Below are 10,003 nucleotides of genomic sequence, written 5' to 3'. Positions count from 1 at the left end.
GTCACCCCGTTTACTATTGATAAACTCTCAATAGTTCAGAACCGAAACAAATTCAAAATTTAAATAAAAGCAAATAATAAAAGTTTACAAATATTAAAACTAAAATGTTCGGAGTGAGCCAAATAGTCCATATTAAATATTGGTGAAGAAACCACACTTTTGTAAAGTATTTAACTGCACTATAGTAAATAAAAACAGCAGCAAAACAATTATTTAAATGCTTTTAAATACTAAACAAATGTTAATCTAGTTTATATAATCACCAAACTTTTTGGAGTAGGTGGCCTATGTTATTATGCTAATTTAGGAGTAGGGGTTGTATTTTTGTAAAACTGTTTTGCTAACTATAATAAATAAAACAGAAAATAAAATAAAAAGATAAAAATAGAAAACAAAACAAAAGTGTAAAAGCACAGGCCACTGTGCACTGGGCCAAGTGCACAGTGCCTGGCCCGAGCCTGGGCCCACTCCAGCTGGTCCGGCCCAGCCCCTCCCCGGGTCGCCTTCCCCCCTGTTCCCCCGACCGGGGTCGCAACAGGGGCGAGCCCCGCCGGACCGCCTCGACGGCGACTACCCGGAGAGGATAAGGCCGACCCCTCCCCTCGACGCCTCGGCCTCCTCCCCACCTACCTCCACCCACTCCCCTCTCCATCTCGGCCGCTCTCTCTCTCTCTGCTCCCCCCTCGCCCGAGCGAGATCGCCGCCGAAGCCTCGCCGAGGCGTGGCCCCGACCACCGTTCGTCGAGCCGCCGAGTCCCCGAGCTCCCTCTACGTCGTCCTCGTCGACCCTACGCTTCAGGACGAGCTGGAGTGCCATGCAGCGGCCGGGTCAAGCTTTTCCCCAACCTCGGTCGCTGCCGCCCGCCGCGATTGATCCCGCCTCCCCTCTGCGCTCCAGTTCACTTGAGGGCCTCCGTGTCCCGCGCCGTAAGCCTCCGCCCCTCCTCCTTCCTCTGGTTCCTCCTCATGCACCGTAGATGGCTCGCGTTGCCGCCGTCGCCATTGCCGCATGAGGCCTCGTCCGCGAGCTCGTTGCGCTCACCCCGTCCATCTCCGAGCCAAGCCGTGGCCTCCGTCGAGTTGCCGAAGGTCCGTAGAGCCCCCTAGCGTCGTTTGTTAGCTAGAACGCAGCCCGTAGCGTGGTTTTCGGAGATGCCCGTATTCCGGCGCCGCCCGCGGTCATCGTTGAGCTCCACTCCGGCCACCCCCGCTCCTGGGATCACTCTAGATCGACGCGGGACGATCTACTTGATCGAACGCCACCGAAAACGCGCGGAATGGTGCACTGTGCTGGAAATCCTAGCAACTCCGGCGAACTTCCGCCGCTGGAATGGTCGCCGGCGTGATTCCGGCAACATCACCGACGTGGCACCCGCGTGGCACCGCCTGGGCCACTGACTGGTGGACCCAGGGCCCCCCTTGACTTGTTGACCGCGGTCAACGTGCTGACTGGGCGGCCCCCAGTCACTGTCATGCGGGCCCCCTCTGTTAATTAGTCTAACAAATGTTTTATAAATAAAAGTAATTAGATTAACTAATCACTCACTGACACCCGGGGCCCACACCCCTAATTAACCCTGCTAGATTAGTTTAATCCACTGTTATACTAGCGGAGGCTGACATGCGGGTCCCACTGGACCCACATGTCAAGTTTGACCTGGTCAGCCGACCAGCTAGCTGCTGATGTCGTCTTCGCATCATCCTGACGTCATTTCTCTTTTTCTGTATAATTCTATTAAATCAAATAATTTTAGAAAATGTTTAAAACTTAAAAAATCATATAAAATAAAACGTAGCTCGGGTGAAAATGTTTTCTATATGAAAATTGCTCAGAAAAATCCAACGAATCCGAATACGCGGTCCGTTCATCTATCACATGCCCCTAGCATAGCGAACCTACAACATTTCACCTTCGGCTCATTTGTCCGAAAACGTGAAACACGGGGATACTTTCCCGGATGTTTCCCCCTTTCGCCGGTATCACCTACTACTGCGTTAGGGCACACCTACCACCGCTCATTGTCATGTCATGCATCGTCATGCTTATTTTGCATTGCATTTACTGTTTCTTCCCCCTCTTCTCTCCGGTAGACTACGAGACCGACGCTGCTGCTGCCCAGTTCGACTACAGAATTGACGACCCCCTCCTTCTTGCCAGAGCAACCAGGCAAGCCCCCCCCTTGAACACCAGATATCGCCTATTCCTTCTCTATACTGCTTGCATTAGAGTAGTGTAGCCTGCTACTGCTTTTGGTTAATCCTATACTGATGCATAGCCTGTCATTGTTACTACAATTGTTAACCTTGCCTGCTATCCTACTGCTTAGTATAGGATGCTAGTGTTCCATCAGTGGCCCTACACTCTTGTCCGTCTGCCATGCTATACTACTGGGCCGTGATCACTAGGGAGGTGATCATGGGTATATACTATATACTTTATATACATGACACATGTGGTGACTAAAGTCGGGTCGGCTCGTTGAGTACCCGCAAGTGATTCTGATGAGGGGGATGAAAGGACAGGTGGCTCCATCCCGGTAGAGGTGGGCCTGGGTTCCTGACGGCCCCCGATTGTTACTTTGTGGCGGAGCGACATGGCAGGTTGAGAACACCTAGGAGAGAGGTGGGCCTGGCCCTGGTCAGCGTTCATGGATACTTAACACGCTTAACGAGATCTTGGTATTTGATCTGAGTCTGGCCATTTGGTCTATACGCACTAACCAACTACGCGGGAACAGTTATGGGCACTCGTCGTCGTGGTATCAGCTGAAGCTCTTTTTGACGTCAGCGACGGAGCGGCGCGCGCCGGATTGGACTGGAACACGTGCTAGGCTAGGTCTGCTTCTGGCCGCCCTCGCAACGTGCAGGTGTGCAATGGGCGATGGGCCTAGACCCCTGCGCGCATAGGATTTAGACCGGCGTGCTGACCTCTCTGTTGAGCCTAGGTGGGGCTGCGACGTGTTGATCTTCCAAGGACGGGCATGACCCAGGAAAGTGTGTCCGGCCAAATGGGATCGAGCGTGTTGGGTTATGTGGTGCACCCCTGCAGGGAAGTTTATCTATTCGAATAGTCGTGTCCCTCGGTAAAAGGACGACCCGGAGTTGTACCTTGACCTTATGACAACTAGAACTGGATACTTAATAAAACACACCCTTCCAAGTGCCAGATATAACCCGGTGATCGCTCTCTAACAGGGCGTCGAGGAGGGGATCGCCGGGTAGGATTATGCTATGCGATGCTTACTTGGTGAACTTACCATCTACTCTCTTCTACATGATGCAAGATGGAGGTGGCCAGAAGCGTAGTCTTCGACAGGATTAGCTATCCCCCTCTTATTCTGGCATTCTGCAGTTCAGTCCACTGATATGGCCCTTTACACATATACCCATGCATATGTAGTGTAGCTCCTTGCTTGCGAGTACTTTGGATGAGTACTCACGGTTGCTTTTCTCCCTCTTTTCCCCTTTCTATACCTGGTTGTCGAAACCAGATGCTGGAGTCCAGGAGCTAGAGATCCCGAGGATGATTCTACATGGAGTTCGGCTTCGAGGAGTAGTTAGGAGGTCCCAGGAAGGAGGCCTTGCCTTTTCGATCGTTGCTACTTTTGTGCTAGCCTTCTTAAGGCAAACTTGTTTAACTTATGTCTGTACTCAGATATTGTTGCTTCCGCTGACTCGTCTATGATCGAGCACTTGTATTCGAGCCCTCGAGGCCCCTGGCTTGTATTATGATGCTTGTATGACTTATTTATGTTGTAGAGTTGTGTTGTGATATCTTCCCGTGAGTCCCTGATCTTGATCGTACACATTTGCGTGCTTGATTAGTGTACGGTCAAATCGGGGGAGTCACAAGTTGGTATCAAAGCCGACTGCCTGTAGGAATCCCCCTTCCACACTCCTTGGCCGAAGTTGAGTCTAGTCAGTGAAAACTGTTTTACTAACATGGCTGTGTGGCTTACGGGCCCATGTCGCCATTGGGTGGTAGTAGGATCTTTTACCCCTCGATCTTTACTCCGGGACCCTGAGCTCTCTTCTATTCGGGTTAAATGATTTTGCTAAAAACAAAACTAACTTTAGGTTCTCGAAAATACTTTCTCCCCGAGAGCCGCTCACTTCAGATGATCGCCTGATGCACTAGAAGATTCCGAAGTTACTCTACGATGTTCTCTCGAGTCTTTGTGACATCGCATTTGCGGTTTCCTTCCACTGTCAACCCCTATGAAAACTGCATACACTTGCCATTCGTACAATCATTCCCCGTTGATCTTGTTATTACAAGCTGCCCTGAAATACTCTCTGTTGTCCCGAGAATCATTTGAGCTTACTGCCTTGTAGTTCTTTACCACATGAATACCCCTACGGATAATTTCTCACACTTATCGAGTATCCGTTCATCCACAGTTGATTCCTGTATTTCACAAAAGTCATCAAAATACTATTTGAACTTCCGAAAATCCTGAGTAGCCTATTGCTCTTGAAATTCTTACTTGCTTGCATTATGGTTAATCCCATAAGTCTACAATCTTATTGGCATCTCTTGTCATTATCATTTTGAGTCCGTTGATTCAATTTGTTGTGAATGCTCGCAATCCTCAATCAGATCCTAGAATTCATCCTTCCGGCTCAGATGTCATATTAAACATGAGTTGGTTCTCGACCAATCAAATTGCCGTCGATTGTACCCCTAAGGCTATTCAACTTATCCATCCTTAATCAGAGCGTTTGCTTGTGATCCCTTGATTTGGAAATCATAATTCCTTTGCAATTGAGCTCTGAGTTAGTCAGTTGTTTCTATAATTCAATGTCTTTGCATTGTTTCTTGCTCTGGTTTTGTGCCGATACTCACATCAGATCCTTCATGGACCACCAGATCCTTTGTTGGATTTTATCCGACAATGTCCTTCATATTCAATAACCTTGTGAGCCTTTCCACGGATATATAATGCCTTTGGTAAATTGTATCCTCTACTTTTTCAACCATGCTCTACTTTCGAGCCTGTGTTTATTACTCCTGAAGGTTGTGTTATATGTCCCTACAATACCCCGATGGGTTGAACCTATGCCTTCCTTAATATGTGTGAACTTGAAAGTTTGCACGAGTCATACTCTTCTGCTATTTTGCCAGATAAAATTTCAACACTACAACTTCTTCGAAAATGAGAAGTGAATGGAAGGTTATACATTGAAGAAGTGGGAGTCGACCTTGAACTTTGTGTTCATGCCCATGGACACGATGTAGATCCTACTGTAGAAGCTTCTTGTAATATTAACTGTTTCGTTGATATAATATCATCTGGTATCTATGAATTGATCCTTTGCAATCGTGGTTCCGACCATATTTTCTCCTTGAATTCCATTTCTCAAGCAAGTGAAAACACTTGTCTTCTCCAGATCAATACATCTTCGCAACCTCTACATCGATCTTCCTTCGAGTAATACCCTCCAGTACCTCGAGAATATCAAAAAATTGTGTTGCTTCCTATGAGTCTTCATCTAGTATTGCTTCTCACCGATTTCAGAATTCCCCTGGGTTCTGAGTTATTTCACTCGAGAACACCGATAAGTGAATCGATTCCACACTTCGATTCAATAACTCTAAGTAATTTTCGTTGCTTATGAATTTAATAATCCTTCAAGCCATTCCTAGCCTGATCGGCTATATCCTTATCGTGCAACTTTTTAACTGTGCTACCTAGTCCTTAATGATGGAGCACAACCTTCGACAGTGAGCTAATCTTACGTCGATCTTCCTCGTCATATCATTCCTCCTTGAACAGCAAACTTTATTTCGAGTTTGTGTCGTACCCAGGGTTCCAATATCCTTTCGCTTCATCATTCCTTTGACTTGATGTCATCGCCGATCGATTGCATCTTCATGGAATCTCTCGACAAATGTGTCGTGATCATCATGAGCATTCTGAGTCCTTCCAGAATATCAATTGAATTCATGATGAGAAAGACCATCCTTTCCCTCGATGATTTGTGTTATCATCGGCCACTTTGCTGCCTTCCCTCCAACACAAACTTGTTCCTGTTTTGTGTTATACCTTGAGATCCTTGCTATCCAGCATTTGTTCCTCTTTACTTTGGAGTATTACCATCTTTTATATCAAGAATGTCGTGAGAATTTCACCACCTCTTTAGAATTCTTGATATAGTAATACATCTTGCCGTCTACATTCAGTTCTTGGTCCCCATGTTGATTTTAACCGAAGTACCCACAAATGAACTGTGATGTGTAAAATTCAAAACTTCCAGCAACCCTATTGCTTGTAAGTTAATGAATGATAGTTCATTCCTTGTGTATTGGTTATCGAATCACCATTCTAACATTGATCATGCTACCTAAGCCCATATTCGGGTGCACCTTTCAACCAATGTTTAATTGTGTATGTTTTTCTCGAGCATACATCATTAAGTCATTCGATCTAGCTAATGTTATCTCCTTGTTCACATAGTTGTGGAAATCCATCTTTTGGAAATTTCAATGGATTGTCGCTGAGTCAATCAGTCACCTCCTCACCTCTCCTTGATTAATGATGAACCCTTGTTCGAAACTCGCTTCCATAGTTCATCTCCGGAGAATCTTCGATGTCGTTTCGACAATTTGTGTTGCACCTTTCTTCTCAGGCATCCTGAGTCTGAGTTATCCTGACACCAATCAGATCTGAATCTCGGTCAAATATGATGGTTGGAACATATTTCCAAGAGTTATAACATTGGTCTATTTATGACCCAGTAAGGTGATGTCATGCCTAACCCACCTGGCCGGAGGACCTATTGTTATAAGTTTTCCCTTTTTAGCAAGGTCAGCTATTCTTCCATGAGGAAATTGTAAGACTTACTCTATAAGTTGTTCCTGATGGATCCTTTGTGTATCCATAGCCTGATCTTACCTAATGACCATGTCAATGCTATCTCGAAGCATGTCGGTGGTACTCCGATCTTCAATAAAATATTTGAAGCACAATCCTAGATTTTCGTTATCAATTATTCAAACACCGTTCTTTGGGTAATGTCATGAACTTCCTCTTCCCTAACCTAAATGGTTCTCTTCTAACCATTGTCCTTGGGAAGGATATACCCCCTGAAATATGTGTTTAAACACATTTTCCTTTCCATTGTTCTGTTTACTCTGATAATCATATTTTCCTTTCCATTGGTTGGCTTAACGTTTCTGGTGATCATTACGATCTAAGCAGTATTAATTCCCTGCTTGTGCAAACACCTCGGTGTACAAATCTGTCAGTAAGACCCTGTTACTATTGTTGGTGACATTCCGGTAACCACCGATGGACGAGAACTTTGCCTATTGGTCCACCTCGTTTCAACGAGCAGGAAAATGGTTCTCTTTGTCCCTCGCTCTTGGTACCGACGATGTTGCTGACATATAACTGACAGGCTACCCTCTGACATGCCTTGCTATCATGATCGTGCAAGATGTCACCGCCCTTCCTAATTTTAACCCACATGGTGGGCCCATAACCCACAGTTCCACAGGATCGAAACCTGACTCTCCTATACACCCTGTTGTCGAAGTTATTCCTCGAGCTTAACTTCGTATGTGATTCACGGGCCACCTGCCTAGTGATCTATTCTGGTACCAGACACAATACTTTCCCATTTGCTCTGAACCCCTATCACGTTTCGTATCAGGCAACGAATGATTGTCTATGCGCTTGAAACGTCTATTTTGCACCTTCTTACTTGCTCTCGGTAATGTCTTAAATTTCAATTCGAGGGTTACCTCCCGCGACCCTCCCTGATGTTATCTACCAGATAAGCAAACATTGTAGCGGCCCGTTTTTCCGTAATGCCCCCTTATCCTTTCGTAAGTACGATGGAGTTCCCGAAGAAAGGACGACAACTTCATCATGATGCACTGGAATAAAGAATTGAAGACATCAACCAAAGGATTAACTTCTTCGAGAAGATCCGTTAGAATATCGTAACCAGAACTTCCCCCCTTACTCCCCTCTTAAATCTCGGGACGACATTCCTTGTAGTGGAGGAGAATTGTGACGCCCGGATAATTAAGCTAAGTAATCCCACGTTAACGATGCCACGTCACCCCGTTTACTGTTGATAAACTCTCGATAGTTCAGAACCGAAACAAATTCAAAATTTCAATAAAAGCAAATAATAAAAGTTTACAAATATTAAAACTAAAATGTTCGGAGTGAGCCAAATAGTCCATATTAAATATTGGTGAAGAAACCACACTTTTGTAAAGTATTTAACTGCACTATAGTAAGTAAAAACAGCAGCAAAACAATTATTTAAATTCTCTTAAATACTAAACAAATGTTAATCTAGTTTATATAATCACCAAACTTTTTGGAGTAGGTGGCCTATGTTATTATGCTAATTTAGGAGTAGGGGTTGTATTTTTGTAAAACTGTTTTGCTAACTAAAATAAATAAAACAGAAAATAAAATAAAAAAATAAAAATAGAAAACAAAACAAAAGTGTAAAAGCACATGCCACTGTGCACTTGGCCAAGTGCACAGTGCCTGGCCCGAGCCTGGGCCCACTCCAGCTGGTCCGGCCCAGCCCCTCCCCGGGTCGCCTTCCCCCCTGTTCCCCCGACCGGGGTCGCAACAGGGGCGAGCCCCGCCGGACCGCCTCGACGGCGACTACCCGGAGAGGATAAGGCCGACCCCTCCCCTCGACGCCTCGGCCTCCTCCCCACCTACCTCCACCCACTCCCCTCTCCATCACGGCCGCTCTCTCTCTCTGCTCCCCCCTCGCCCGAGCGAGATCGCCGCCGAAGCCTCGCCGTAGGCGTGGCCCCGACCACCGTTCGTCGAGCCGCCGAGTCCCCGAGCTCCCTCTACGTCGTCCTCGTCGACCCCGCGCTTCAGGACGAGCTGGAGTGCCCTGCAGCGGCCGGGTCAAGCTTTTCCCCAACCTCGGTCGCCGCCGCCCGCCGCGATTGATCCCGCCTCCCCTCTGCGCTCCAGTTCACTCGAGGGCCTCCGTGTGCCGCGCCGTAAGCCTCCGCCCCCTCCTCCTTCCTCTGGTTCCTCCTCATGCACCGTAGATGGCTCGCATTGCCGCCGTTGCCATTGCCACATGCGGCCTCGTCCGCGAGCTCGTTGCGCTCACCCCGTCCATCTCCGAGCCAAGCCGTGGCCTCCGTCGAGTTGCCGAAGGTCCGTAGAGCCCCCTAGCGTCGTTTGTTAGTTAGAACGCAGCCCGTAGCGTGGTTTTCGGAGATGCCCGTATTCCGGCGCCGCCCGCGGTCGTCGGTGAGATCCACTCCGGCCACCCCCGCTCCTGGGATCACTCTAGATCGACGCGGGACGATCTACTTGATCGAACGCCACCGAAAACGCGCGGAATGGTGCACTGTGCTGGAAATCCTAGCAACTCCAGCGAACTTCCGCCGCTGGAATGGTCGCCGGCGTGATTCCGGCAACATCACCGACGTGGCACCCGCGTGGCACCGCCTGGGCCACTGACTGGTGGACCCAGGGCCCCCCTTGACTTGTTGACCGCGGTCAACGTGCTGACTGGGCGGCCCCCAGTCACTGACATGCGGGCCCCCCTCTGTTAATTAGTCTAACAAATGTTTTATAAATAAAAGTAATTAGATTAACTAATCACTCACTGACACCCGGGGCCCACACCCCTAATTAACCCTGCTAGATTAGTTTAATCCACTGTTATACTAGCGGAGGCTGACATGCGGGTCCCACTGGACCCACATGTCAGGTTTGACCTGGTCAGCCGACCAGCTAGCTGCTGATGTCGTCTTCGCATCATCCTGACGTCATTTCTCTTTTTCTGTATAATTCTATTAAATCAAATAATTTTAGAAAATGTTTAAAACTTAGAAAAATCATATAAAATAAAACGTAGCTCGGATGAAAATGTTTTCTATATGAAAATTGCTCAGAAAAATCCAACGAATCCGAATACGCGGTCCGTTCATCTGTCACATGCCCCTAGCATAGCGAACCTACAACATTTCACCTTTGGCTCATTTGTCCGAAAACGT

This window comes from Aegilops tauschii, chromosome 3 (assembly GCF_002575655.3).
Source record: "Aegilops tauschii subsp. strangulata cultivar AL8/78 chromosome 3, Aet v6.0, whole genome shotgun sequence".
NCBI lineage: Eukaryota > Viridiplantae > Streptophyta > Magnoliopsida > Poales > Poaceae > Aegilops > Aegilops tauschii.
This window is presented reverse-complemented; position numbering follows the sequence as displayed.